The sequence below is a fragment of the Canis lupus genome, chromosome 19, assembly GCF_048164855.1.
Source record: "Canis lupus baileyi chromosome 19, mCanLup2.hap1, whole genome shotgun sequence".
NCBI classification, from domain to species: domain Eukaryota; kingdom Metazoa; phylum Chordata; class Mammalia; order Carnivora; family Canidae; genus Canis; species Canis lupus.
The window spans coordinates 43,969,900-43,982,444 of NC_132856.1; the positions used below are offsets into that span (position 1 = coordinate 43,969,900).

General features: G+C 36.5%; 1 long non-coding RNA gene across 1 annotated transcript; it reads left to right on the forward strand.

Moving 5' to 3' along the window:
* Positions 1-374: 374 nt before the first annotated feature.
* On the forward strand, positions 375-7,223 carry LOC140611332 (uncharacterized). The gene is made up of 3 exons (XR_012012602.1): positions 375-471; positions 5,391-5,439; positions 7,005-7,223. It is a non-coding gene; the product is annotated as an uncharacterized lncRNA (long non-coding RNA).
* Positions 7,224-12,545: the final 5,322 nt, after the last annotated feature.

Genomic DNA, 12,545 nt, shown 5'->3' on the forward strand with positions numbered 1-12,545 from the left:
ATGTATTAGGCATTATTTTTTTTAAAAGATTTTATTTTATTTACTCATGAGAGGCACAGAGAGAGAAAGAGAGGCAGAGACACAGGCAGAGGGAGAAGCAGGCTCCAAGCAGGGAGCCCGACGCGGGACTTGATCCTGAGTCTCCAGGGTCAAGCCTGGGCCGAAGGCGGCACTAAACTGGTGGGCCACCGGGACTGACCCCATTAGGCATGATTTTGACTCCTGCCCTCTAGAAACACCTAGACTATTGGCAGGAAAAAAAAAAAAAAGGAATATGAAAAGGTTCATATGCTGGGCTTCCCTGGAGTCCCAGGTGATAGAGAAGACAAGGACTCTTCTGACCCATGGATTCTTAGAATTGATGCTTAGTGAGTCACCATGGAAACAGGATGGTTTCTTATTCAAAGAAGCTAGCTCTCACAAATATTTTGAAACACCTACTTAATAATATTTTCTCCAATTCCATCCCAGGTATGTCAGTCTATGGCCATAATCCACATCCCCCAGGAAAGTGAAGGGGAGAGTTTTGATATTTAATCTTTATGGGGTTTCACTTTCTTGTGACATTCCATGGCCCATGATGCCACCAGTGTTGTTCCCAATCACTCCAGCTCCAATGCTTGATTATGGATTTCAAATCCAGATAGATCCTAAGTCCTAAATTATATGGACTTTACACACCAGAGCTAGAAGATGTGCATCTTGCCTTTCCTCATTAGAAGGCTTCAACTTACTTCAAGCAGAAATGAGTCACTTCCTCTGGCTTTTGTCTGCTTTGATGTTAAGGACCAGAGCTATATGGCCAAAGTCAGGGTTATAAGAAAAGTTCTGTTAAACTTCTAACTGAAAAGTTCTGGCACCTTCAAGTGTAATTCACCTTGTGATAAGCCCAGTTGTAAGGTCATGCACCTGAAATAGAATGTGTTTAAATCTCAGCCTTTGAATTGTTTCACCAAATATAATCAAATGAAAAGAGGAAGTTATCATCTCCAACCTCAGGGATGAGGAACCAGTGTATATTACACATTCAATAAAGATTTAGCACCAAGCACTGATATATTTGTAATTTTCAAAAAAAAGAGTGAAATCATTTTATATGTGAGATACCAAGGACACCATTTTACACATTCTTTCTTTTCACATCTATAATTTTCCCTTGGCTCTATCTGTACAAAACCACAAGGAAAAAAAAAAAAACACAAGGATTTACTCCCTCTTCTCCCATACAAAATTCTTTTTCTCCTCTTATTTTTTCCCTAAAATAATTCATGAAATTATTCTATGTTTTATCCTTGTAGTGATAGGTCAGCAAGTGCTGAGGACTGAGGAAGGAGTTGTAAGGAGGGAAATATTGATATGTGTCCTTAAGAAGGATGCCTTCAAGTGAAAGAGGCAGGATTTAACACAACTGGAAGGACACTCAACAATGCTGGATTGCTTGTATTTGTAGAAGAGTAAAGTGTCAATTTATGCATGGGGCTAGATTGATTTTATTTACATTCATGAGAAAATATTTATGTGTAGTTTTCTTAGATTTTCTTTGTATGATTTTGGTATCAGGGTAATGCTAATCTCATAGAATGGGTTAGGAAGTATTCCTTCCTCTTCAATTTTATGAAGAAGTTTGTTAAGAATTTTTTTTCTTTAAATATCTAGTGGAATTGAAGCCATCTGGATCTAGAGTTTTCATTATGGGGTGGGGGCTAAGTGCAGTTTCAATTCTTTTAATAGCTATGTAGCTGTTCAGTTTATCTGTTTCTTTGTAGGTGATCTTTGTATCTTTCAGATAATTTGTTATTATTTAAGTTGTTTAACTTACTCATAAAATTGTTCATAATAGTCCCTCATTATCTGTGAGGTCTGTAGTGATGCTCCCTCTCTTTTTTGATATTGTGTCTTCTTTCTTTTAACTTGTGTTTTTTTTTTTTTCTCAATGAATCTGGCCAGAGTTGTATTAATCTTTCTCTTCTCAAAGAACTAGCTTGTCAATTTTTCTCTATTTTTTTGCTTTCTAGTGCATTGATCTATACTTTTATCTTATTTTCTTTCTTTTGCTTGCTTTGGGTTTAATTTGTTCAACTTTTTCTAGTTTTCTAAGGTGTAGGCTGAGGTCATTGATTTGAGACCTTTTTTTTCTATTATTTTCTATATCTTCTATATTGTTTTATGTTATTCATTTCCCTTTAAGCACTATTTTAGCTGCATCCCACAGATAGATCACAACATAGAGTAAAACAAAAAACTAATTAAAAGCAAAGAAATACTACCCTTGAAAATCCTCAGGAAGACTAAAAGAAAAGGATTTTTTTTGTCTCTGCTCACACTTCAAATAAAGGAAAACCCTGTTTCCTCTTCCCATGGAATACTTCTCACACCAAATGTATGGGAGTTTTTCCCACACCAACCAATTCTCCAGTACTCTCTGGATATCTTGGTGTCCTACAACCCAGTTCTGATGCTACCTGGAATTAGCGTAGACCCCACAGGTTAAGGGCTCAGTCCATTAGACTGCTTCCACTTCAGATACTAACTGCAAATTGTGTTGAATAATTTGCTAGTACAGCTCATACAACTTTGGAAAATGAATTACTTGCTAGATTACTGGTTAATTATAAAAGGATACAACCCAGGAGCAGCCAGATGACAGAAATGCATGGAGCAAGGTATGGGGGGAGGGATGTGGAGATTCCATGTCCTCTCGGGATGTGCCATCCTCCCAGCAGCTCAATGTATTCACCAATTTGGAAGCTCTCCAAACTCCTTTGGTTAGGGTTTTTAAGGAGACTTTCTTATATAGGCATGGTTGATTAGAACATTGGCTATTGGTGATTGAAATCAATCTCCAGCCCCTCTCTGATCCCAGGAGTTGAGGTGTGAAGGAGAACAGAGAGGATATGTAGAGGGTTGGACAAAAAGTTCCAACCTTCTAATCTAGGGAATCATGATTGGTTCCCTGGCAACCATCACCTCATCCTTAGAGGTTTTTCCAAAAGTCACCTCATTACCATGTGCGGTAAACTCAGGTGCGGTTGAAAGGAGTTTGTTATGAATAACAAAAATATTCCTTTCAGCTTTCTCATTCCTGTGCTATTTCAGGAACTGGGAACAAAAATCAAATGTTATAATGAAAGATATCTTCTTATCTTTCTTATCACTTAGGAAATTACAAGGGGTTTAGGATCCCTGGCCAGAAGCCAGGAAGAAGATCAAACATCTATATTCTTATTATATCACAATATGACTGAGGGCAAACTGAACAATTTGTTGGGAAATGCAACATTCAGGAACTCTGAGAATGATTGTGTGGTTGGGGTGCTACTGGAAGTTGAAATACAGCCCTGCCTCTGCTCATCAAGCTGAATGCCAACTGTGGCTCATTAGAAGAAATAGCTTTTTCTAATTTGCCTGAAGGTGCTAGCTAGCTGCTCCACCAATATTTTCCTTCACTATTGGAACAGATCTTTTTTATTTTTATTTTTATTTTTATTTTTATTTTTATTTTCAGCTTTGCTCAAAATGAAGCAGTTGGTTTGCTTTGAGGATCCATGTGGGACAAATTAAAGAGGCATCTTTATGTTGAGGTGTTCTTATCATATGAGGCTGGATAATAATCTTCAGTCTATTAAACGAATATTTTCTTCTGCTCTATTGCCTTTTAAATGGATTTATTGTGTCTGACTGTTTTCCTTTATTACTATGATTTTATGTTTTTGTTAGTAAGGCCTTCTGTACCCTAAAGGAATAAAAATATTCTATATTTTTTCAAGTACTTACAGAGTTTTATTTCATACATTTCTATATTTAAGCTGTCTATATTTTTTCTTTTTCTTCTTAAAGATTGTATTTATTTATTTATGAGAGACACAGAGAGGCAGAGACATAGGCAGAGGGAGAAGCAGGCTCCCTGTAGGGATCCCGGTGGGGGACTCCATCCCAGGACTCTGGGATCACACCCTGAGCCAAAGGCAGAGAGGCTTAACTGCTTAGCCACCCAGGCATCCCTGGAATTTGTTTCTTATATATTGTATGGAGAGTTGAACTATTTCTTTCCAATGTATAACAAGTTTTCCCAACACCACTTATTAAATAACCCATCTCTTCTTGACTAATTTGAAATACTCCTCTTAGTATATATTAAATCTCTATATACATGTAAGTTTGTTTTGACTATTTCATTTCATTTGTTTGCCTACTTCTGCACCGGTATCCCCCATTTTCATTATTTGTCACGAGCACACTAGAAAGGTGCCTACACAAGTTGTGACTTTACAACATCAGCTTTATTCACTCATAAAGTAAGTTTAGCTTAACTGTTAAGCAGGTTCAGGATTGTCATTTCAAGCTCAATGACATTTCACTAGGCATTTAACTTGGCTTCATACATGTCACACAAAAGAAAGTACACTACAAAGTCACACAACAAACAAGGTACAACAGTAAGTAAGAACTTCATGAGCAAACTTGAAGTCAGCCCCTGAAGGCCCTATGATAGGGAGGCCTTGGTCTAGTCCAGGTCGGCTCTCACTCTAGGTGCCTACAGCTTATGATGTTCAAGCAATGGAGGGTCTCTTATGTTTGGAGATCAGTCAGAGCCTTTGGTGTGATTGCCTATTTATTTATTTATTTATTTATTTATTTATTTATTTATTTTTGAGAGAAAGAGAGCATGAGCAAGTGATAAAGCACGAGGTGAGTGAGAGGCAGAGAGAGAGGAAGAAGCAGACTTCTGATTGAGCAGGGAGCTAATATGGGGCTTGATCCCGGGACCCTGGGCACACAACTTGAGCCAAAGGCAGACACTTAACTGACTGAGCTGCCCAGGCACCCGGTATTCTCATTTTAAACATAAGAAACTTAAGGCTCAGATAGTTTTGTAGTTTGTCTGAGGCAAATACTACAAGAAGTAAGCTCTATCAGATATCAATACCTTTTCTATTATACCTCGTTATCAGTCTTTTGTTCTTCATATTAAAAATATTGATCAGATACTTTACTGAATAGCCTAACACAGATTGCTTTCATTTTTCTGTTTTTGTGCAATTCTTGTTTATAATTCTCATTCAAAATATACATAAGCACATCTAACTTTGCAACTGAACACACAGAATAGGAAATAATTAATCTTATGTTTTTATCGTGTACTGTAAGATCTTTTCCTGTTGCTATATTGTCTTTAGAATAACACCCCTTCCTTTTAAAACTTCCTTTTTAAAAGCTGCACAATGTGGTTGACATACATATCAAATTACTAAATATTATCATTGTTGTTGAACCTTCATCTCCTGGTTTTTCCTATTATAAATAGTGCTGTCATAAGTCTTTTTGTATTTAACATTTTCCTCTTTTTAGATATTTTTATGAAATTCATACTCATAAACTATTTTTTGCAGGATAAAGTCCTAGGAATGGAGTTACTGTGTCAAAGAGGAAAAATAGTTTGTGAGTATTGAAACATTTGTTCAGTAACTTTCCAATGATGTTTATGAATTTTCAGTGAAATATGAATTTCATAAAAATTTATGAAATATGAATGGGTCATGTTTACTACAAACTCATAAACATTAGCTATTATTACATTTGATGTTTTGAGAGGTTAGTTCTTATGCCTCTAAAACCAGATTTTACATTTATTTATTCCAATTACAGTTTATCCTCTTAGTTTTAACTAGTTATTTCAGGCTGTCAAGATGTTTTTTGAAATCTGTTTCTGTTACTTATTAGCTATCATTCCCAACTGTGCCAATTGTCACTCCAATAAGGCACAGCTTTAGTGTCCTCATTCAAGTAACTGACAAATCACTGACTAGGAAATAGTTCAATATGATGCATTTTAACTTACCCTTAAAGACCTTCTTTGAGGGTAAGATTAGCCCATTAATCAACTACTATTAGAGACCAGTGTCGAACCAGTCAGTCTTCATTCACCTTTAAGCTATCCCATAGGCTCTACTCAATCCAATCCAATGCAATTAAATTTATTTTGTCAAGATTTAAGCCTCAAATGCCAAAATACATACTAAGCAGCAGGAAGTCTGCCAAATAACTTGTTGGCACTGAGGTTCATCAGGCATTCCTGGATTTACCAATTGAGTAACTTCGTTAAAAAAGGGAAATGTGGTTGGTGTGGTGTGAACTGTTGTTAGGGGATTTATGTTGTCTTATGGTGGAGGAGCTGGTTGCTCTGCCAAAGGAGGGGAGTGGCAATAGGCCAAGGGATTAAGCAACAACAAAACCAGAGGTGGGCAAGTGGGGTGGAACTGAGAAGCTATTGCTTAAGCACGTACAAGAGGGGCTAAACCAGAGAGTTCATAAGAATGGTGGAATCATTGCAAGGAAGTTTAGGCCAGAGATTGGAGGTGGAAATTAAAAAATGATATCCAAGTTATGATATTCACAAACTTACAGTCTGGTCTTACAGTCTAGCTGTGGGAAAAAGACATAAAAGTATACAAACAGAAACTTCCAAGGAGTTGAAGCAAGAGTATTTTTTCCCTATTCCTCACACTAAGTATGACTAAACCCCAATGATCATCATATAAAAAACAAACATAAGGAAACTCTCAAAGGTGGAGAGAAAGCAGACCAGCTTGAGACCTCAGGATTTGCAAGGAACAATACAGTGGTGAGTTCTCTGGCTTTTTCTTGTGTCTCATATATCCCCAGGTGCTGGAGAAGCTAGAAACCTGGAAATGATAACAGACACAGACAAAAAATAACTCCAACAAAAGCTGACTCTCTCTAGCCAAAGGACTACAAAGACAAAAAAATTTTAGGCATTAAATGCTCTACTCCAGCCAAACACCACATAAAAAGCTATGTCCCAACCCCACCCATGCTATTAAAGGCCACTGGGGACCAGAGACTTTCATCTTCCACAGGGTATAAGGAGACTGCCCAAACCTCCCCTCCTCCCATGGTGGTATTGTGTCAGAGAAGGCCAGCTAAAAAGCAAGGACTTTCATCCCAGCCAGGTGGTAATGAGGTTCATCTCCTCCTTCCTGCAGGGTCAGCAGAGACTGTGTGAGGAGCCTGGACTTCAACTCCCACCCAGCAGTAAAATAAAACCATTTGGGATCCCTGGGTGGCGCAGCGGTTTGGCGCCTGCCTTTGGCCCAGGGCGCGATCCTGGAGACCCGGGATCGAGTCCCACGTCGGGCTCCCGGTGCATGGAGCCTGCTTCTCCCTCTGCCTGAGTCTCTGCCTGAGTCTCTGCCTCTCTCTCTCTCTCTGTGACTATCATAAATAAATAAAAATTAAAAAATAAAAAATAAAACCATTCCTCTCACTCCCCATTGGGGTGGTGTCAGAGGATAGCTAGTGGGAAGGCAGGACTTTTATCACCACTCATCAGTAACAAGGTCCGGTGGTAATGTGGTGTCAGCAGAGACTGCATGGGAGAACAGTAATGAGCCACACCCAACCCTCCCATCCAGAATGGTATTAACTGAAACCCAGTAGGAACTCCCAGTTCCACCTAGCAATACAAGAGCCCCTCTTCCGCCTTGGGTGTCAATGGAAACCAGAAAAATCTCCTACCCCTACCTGACAGTAACAAAGCAGCACTCTTTGCCACTAGACTAGTGTCAAAGGAAAACAGCTAAAACGGAGGGTTTAAATAAGATTCATTCTTATATTATGCTACTCAAAATGTCCAGCTTTCATTAGATGGTCATTTGTCATACCACAAACCAGTAAAATCTCAACTTGAATGAAAAAAAGATAATCAATGGCTTCCAACACCAAAATGGAAGTGGTGTTAGAAATACAAATATTTATAAGTAGCCATCATATAAAGCCTTCAAAGAGCACTTATGAACACACTTGAAGCATATGAATAAATCAAATAACTCAGCAAAGAAACAGAAAGTCTCAGCAAAGAAGGGCACCTGGGTGGTTCAGTTGGTTAAGTGTCTGCCTTTGGCTCTGGCTCAGGTCAATATCTCAGGGTCCTGGAATAGAGCCCTGCATCGGGTTCCTTGCTGAGCAGGAAGCCTGCTTCTCCCTCCCCACCACCCATCTCCCTTGCTTATGCTCTCTTTCTCAAATAAATAAAATCCTTTTTGAAAAATCCTTCAGCAAAGAAATAGAATATATAGAGAAGAATCACAGGATAATTACAGAATTCAAAATTACAACAAAAATCTTGCTAGAAGGACTCAACAGCATAAAGATAGTAACAAAGAAAATAAAGTGAACCTGAAGAATGAACAATGAAATGACCTATGTTGAACAACAAAGAGAAAAAAGATTGAGAAAAAAAGAACAGACCTTCATGACTTGGCAGCAGATCTAACATTCACAGCATTAAAGTCCCAAAAGAAGATAAAGAGGAGGAGGCTGAAAAAGGTACTCAAAGAAATAACAGGTGAAAGTTTTATAAACTTAGCAAAAAACCTAGTTTGAAACTCACAGATTCAAGAAGCTGAGAAAATTACAACAAGATATACCCCCCAAAATCCACACCAAGACACATCATTGTCAAACTTCTGAAAATTAAAGATGAAGAAAATATTTTGAAAGCAACTTTATCTATAGGGGCAAACAATTAGGATGATAGTAAATTTCTCATCAGAAATCATAAAGGTCCAAGTGAGTGGCACAACATTTTCAAGTGCTAAATACAAAAACAAACAAATAAATAAACCGGAGAATCCCTGGGTGGCTCAGCGGTTTAGCGCCTGCCTTTGGCCCAGGACGTGATCCTGGAGTCCTAGGATCGAGTCCCACATCAGGCTCCCTGCATGGAGCCTGCTTCTCCCTCTGCCTGTGTCTCTGCCTCTCTCTCTCTCTCTCTCTCTCTCTCTCTCTCTCTGTCTTTCATGAATAAATAAATAAATAAAATCTTTTTTTAAAGAAAAGTATAAAAATAAAATAAAAACAAATAAACTCCCCTATTAATCTGGAATCCTATGTCCAGTGGAAATATCCTTCAGGGGTGAAGAAAAAAATCAAGACATCAGATGAGAGAAAAGAGAGAAAAGAGAGAGAAAAGAAAAGAAAAGGTCTGTTACCAGCAGACCACCATAAGAGGATGACTAAAGGAAATTCTCTAAACATAAAGGAAATAATGAAATAAGAAATCTTAGAACATTAAAAAGGGGGTGGGAACAATGAAAAGAGTGAAAATATGGGTCAAAACAATACATTTTCCTTCTGAGTTTCCTAAATGATGTTTGACACTCACAGCAGAAATGGTAACACTATTTGATGTGGTTTGAAATAATATGTAGAGGAAATATTTAAGATAATTTAAATATAAATAGGGAAGGATAAAGGGAAGTAAAAGGAAGTTTCTACATGTCATTTGAACTGGTGAAATGTCAGTACCAGTAAGCTGTGCTGTTATGCATATATCATGTAGTAACTGGAATGACCACCAAAAACAAAACAAAACAAAACAAAACACCCTATACAAAAAGAAATGCTTTCAAAAACACTGTAGTGAAATTCGAGAAAAATGTACAAAGGCCTCACAGAAAGGCAGAATAAGAAAATAAAGAAATGAAAAAAAAAAGAAAATAAAGAAATGAGAGGCAGATTGAGAAAAAAACAGGAAAAAAATAAATTGCATGCATAACACGCTAATAATTACATTAAATGTCAATGGTGTAAATATACCTATTAAAGCACAAAGATTGGCATGATGGATTAAAAATATGACCCAACTATCTGGTCTTCTAAGAATCTCACTTCAAATATAACAATATGTGTAGATTGAAAATAAAGGGATGGAAAAAATATATGGCATGCAAACATCAGTCAAAAGAAGTAATAATGGGCTATCTTAATATCAGTTGAAGCAAAGTTCAGAGAAAGAAAATTAACAAGGACCGAGAGGGACAGAGAGGACAGAATGAGAAAAGGGACACTTCACCAAGAAGACACAGAAATCCTAAAGATGTATGTACCAAATCAGTGCCACAAAATAAATGAAGCAAAGACAGAAAGAACTGAAAGGAGAAATAGATCTATCCACAATTATAGCTGGACACTTCAACATCCTTCTCTCAACAATGGATAGAACAACCAGACCAAAAATCAGCAAGTTTACAGAAGGACTTAATAACAGCCTCACAGGGTGCCTGGAGGGCTCAGCAGTTGAGCATCTGCCTTCAGCTCAGGGCATGATCCTGGGACCCTGAGATCCTGCATTGGGCTCCTATAGGGAGCCTGCTTCTCCCTCTGCCTATGTCTCTGCCTCCAACTCTGTATCTCTCATGAATAAATAAATAAAGAAAATCTTTTTAAAAAAATCCTTTATAAAAAAAATCCTTTATAAAAAAAATAAATAAAAAAAATAAAATAAAATAAAAAATCCTTTATAAAAATACTATTCATTATCAGGATCTAATTTCGTTTAAAGTACACTCTACTGAACAACTGTAGGTACATATTTTTTTTTAAAGCATCCACAGGGCACATGTGAAGGTTGACTATGTCCTGGGCCATAAAACAAACCTCGACAAATTTAAAAGAGTTGAAATAATACAGAATGTGTTCTCAGACTACAGTGGAATCAAAATAGGAAGATAACAGGAAAATCAACAAATATATGGACCCTAAGCAATCTACTTTCAGAAAGTCCATGCATCAAAAAGGAAGACTCAAAGAAAATAAAAAAATACATTAAACAGAATGAAAAAGGGAACACAACATATCAAAATCTTTGGGACACTGCTTAAGGAGTGCCAAGAGGGAAATCTACAGCACTAAATGTTTATATTAGAAGAGAAATCTCCTATCAATTATCTAAGCATCCACCACAAGAAGCTAGAAAAAGAAGAGCTAAAAAACTCAAAACAAGAAGAGATAAGTAAAAATAAAAGTAGATATCAAGGAAATTGAAAAGAGAAAAACATAAAATCATCAAGACAAAAAAAATCAAGACAAAAGCTAGTTCTGAAAGATCAATAATATTGACAACCTCCAGGAAGACTAACAAAGAGCAAAATAGTACAGACAATTCTACAAACATCAATTTCATAGCATAGATAAAATGAACCAATTCTTTCAAAATCACAAACTATCACAATTCGCCCAATATGAAATTGATAATTTAAATATCCATATTACTATTAAGGAAATTAATTTAGTTTAAATTAATTTAAAATTTGAAAACTTCCCCAGGGGGGTAACTGGATGGCTCAGCGGGTTAAGTGTCTGCCTTCAGCTCAGGTTATGATCCCAGGGTTCTGGGATCAAACCCACATCAGGCTTCCTGATGAGCAGGGAGCCTGCTTCTCTCTTTCCTCCCCTGCTCACGCTCTCTTTTGCTATCTCTGTTGCTATCTCTGTCTTTCTCTTTCAAGTAAATAAATAAAATATTTATTATTTTTACAAAGTTTTTATTTATTTATTCATGAGAGATACAGAGAGTCAGAAACATAGGCAGAGGGAGAAGCAGGCTTCCTGCAGGGAGCCTGATGTGGGACTTGACCCGGATCATGACCTGAGCCAAAGGCAGATCTTCAACCACTTAGCCATCCAGGTGCCCCTAAATAAAATCTTAAAAATAAGTAAATTAAAAAAAAATAATTCCCCCTGAAAGAAATTTTCAGGTCCACATGATTTCAGTGGAGAATTAAACCAATTCTATGCACTTTCTGTCAAAAAATAGGAAAGGTGGAAACAGCTATAATCTTATATTGCTAGAATTACCTTTATAAAAAAAACAGAAAAAAATCAATATAATTAAAGATAACTATAGACCAATATCTCTATGGATTATGGAATTCAAAAAACCCTTTAAAAATATTAACAAATAGAATTCAATAATATTTGAAAACAATTATACATCATGAGTACGTGGTTTATTCCAGGGATGCAAAATTAATCAATGTAACCCATTATATTAACAGGATAAAAAATAAAAATCACATGACTATATCAATAGATTCAGAAAAGCATTTAACAAAATTCAAAATGCACATGTGGAAAAAATCTCAGAAAACCAGAAATAGGGCAAAACTTCCTCAACTGATGAAGAGCTACTGCAAAAAAACCCTAAAACTAGCATCATATTTAACAGTAAATGGGTTAATGCTTTTCCAATAAAGTCAGGAACAAAGGCAAGAATGTCAACTTTTTCCACTCTTATTCAGCATTGCACTGGATCTTTTACCTAATGAATAAGACAAGAAAAAGAAATTTTTAAAACTGTGGATCTGAAAGTAAGAAATAAACTGTCCTTATTTGCTGATGATTTGATTGTCTACATAAGAAATCTGAAAAAATATACAAGAGAACACATAGAAGTAATAAGTGAGTTCAACAAGGTTGCAGGATACCAGATAAACAAATAAAATTCAACTCTGTTTCTATATACTAACCATGAACATGTGGACACAAAAACTGAAAGTTCAATACAATTTTACAATTCTTCAAAAATGAAATATTTAAGTATAAGTATCCTAAAACATGCATAGGATGCATATATTAATACTATAAAATGCTGATGAAGAGATCAAAAAAAGATCTTCATAAATGAAAAGACTTACTAGGTTCATGGATTAAAGGCTCAATGTAGTAATGATCTCAATTATCTC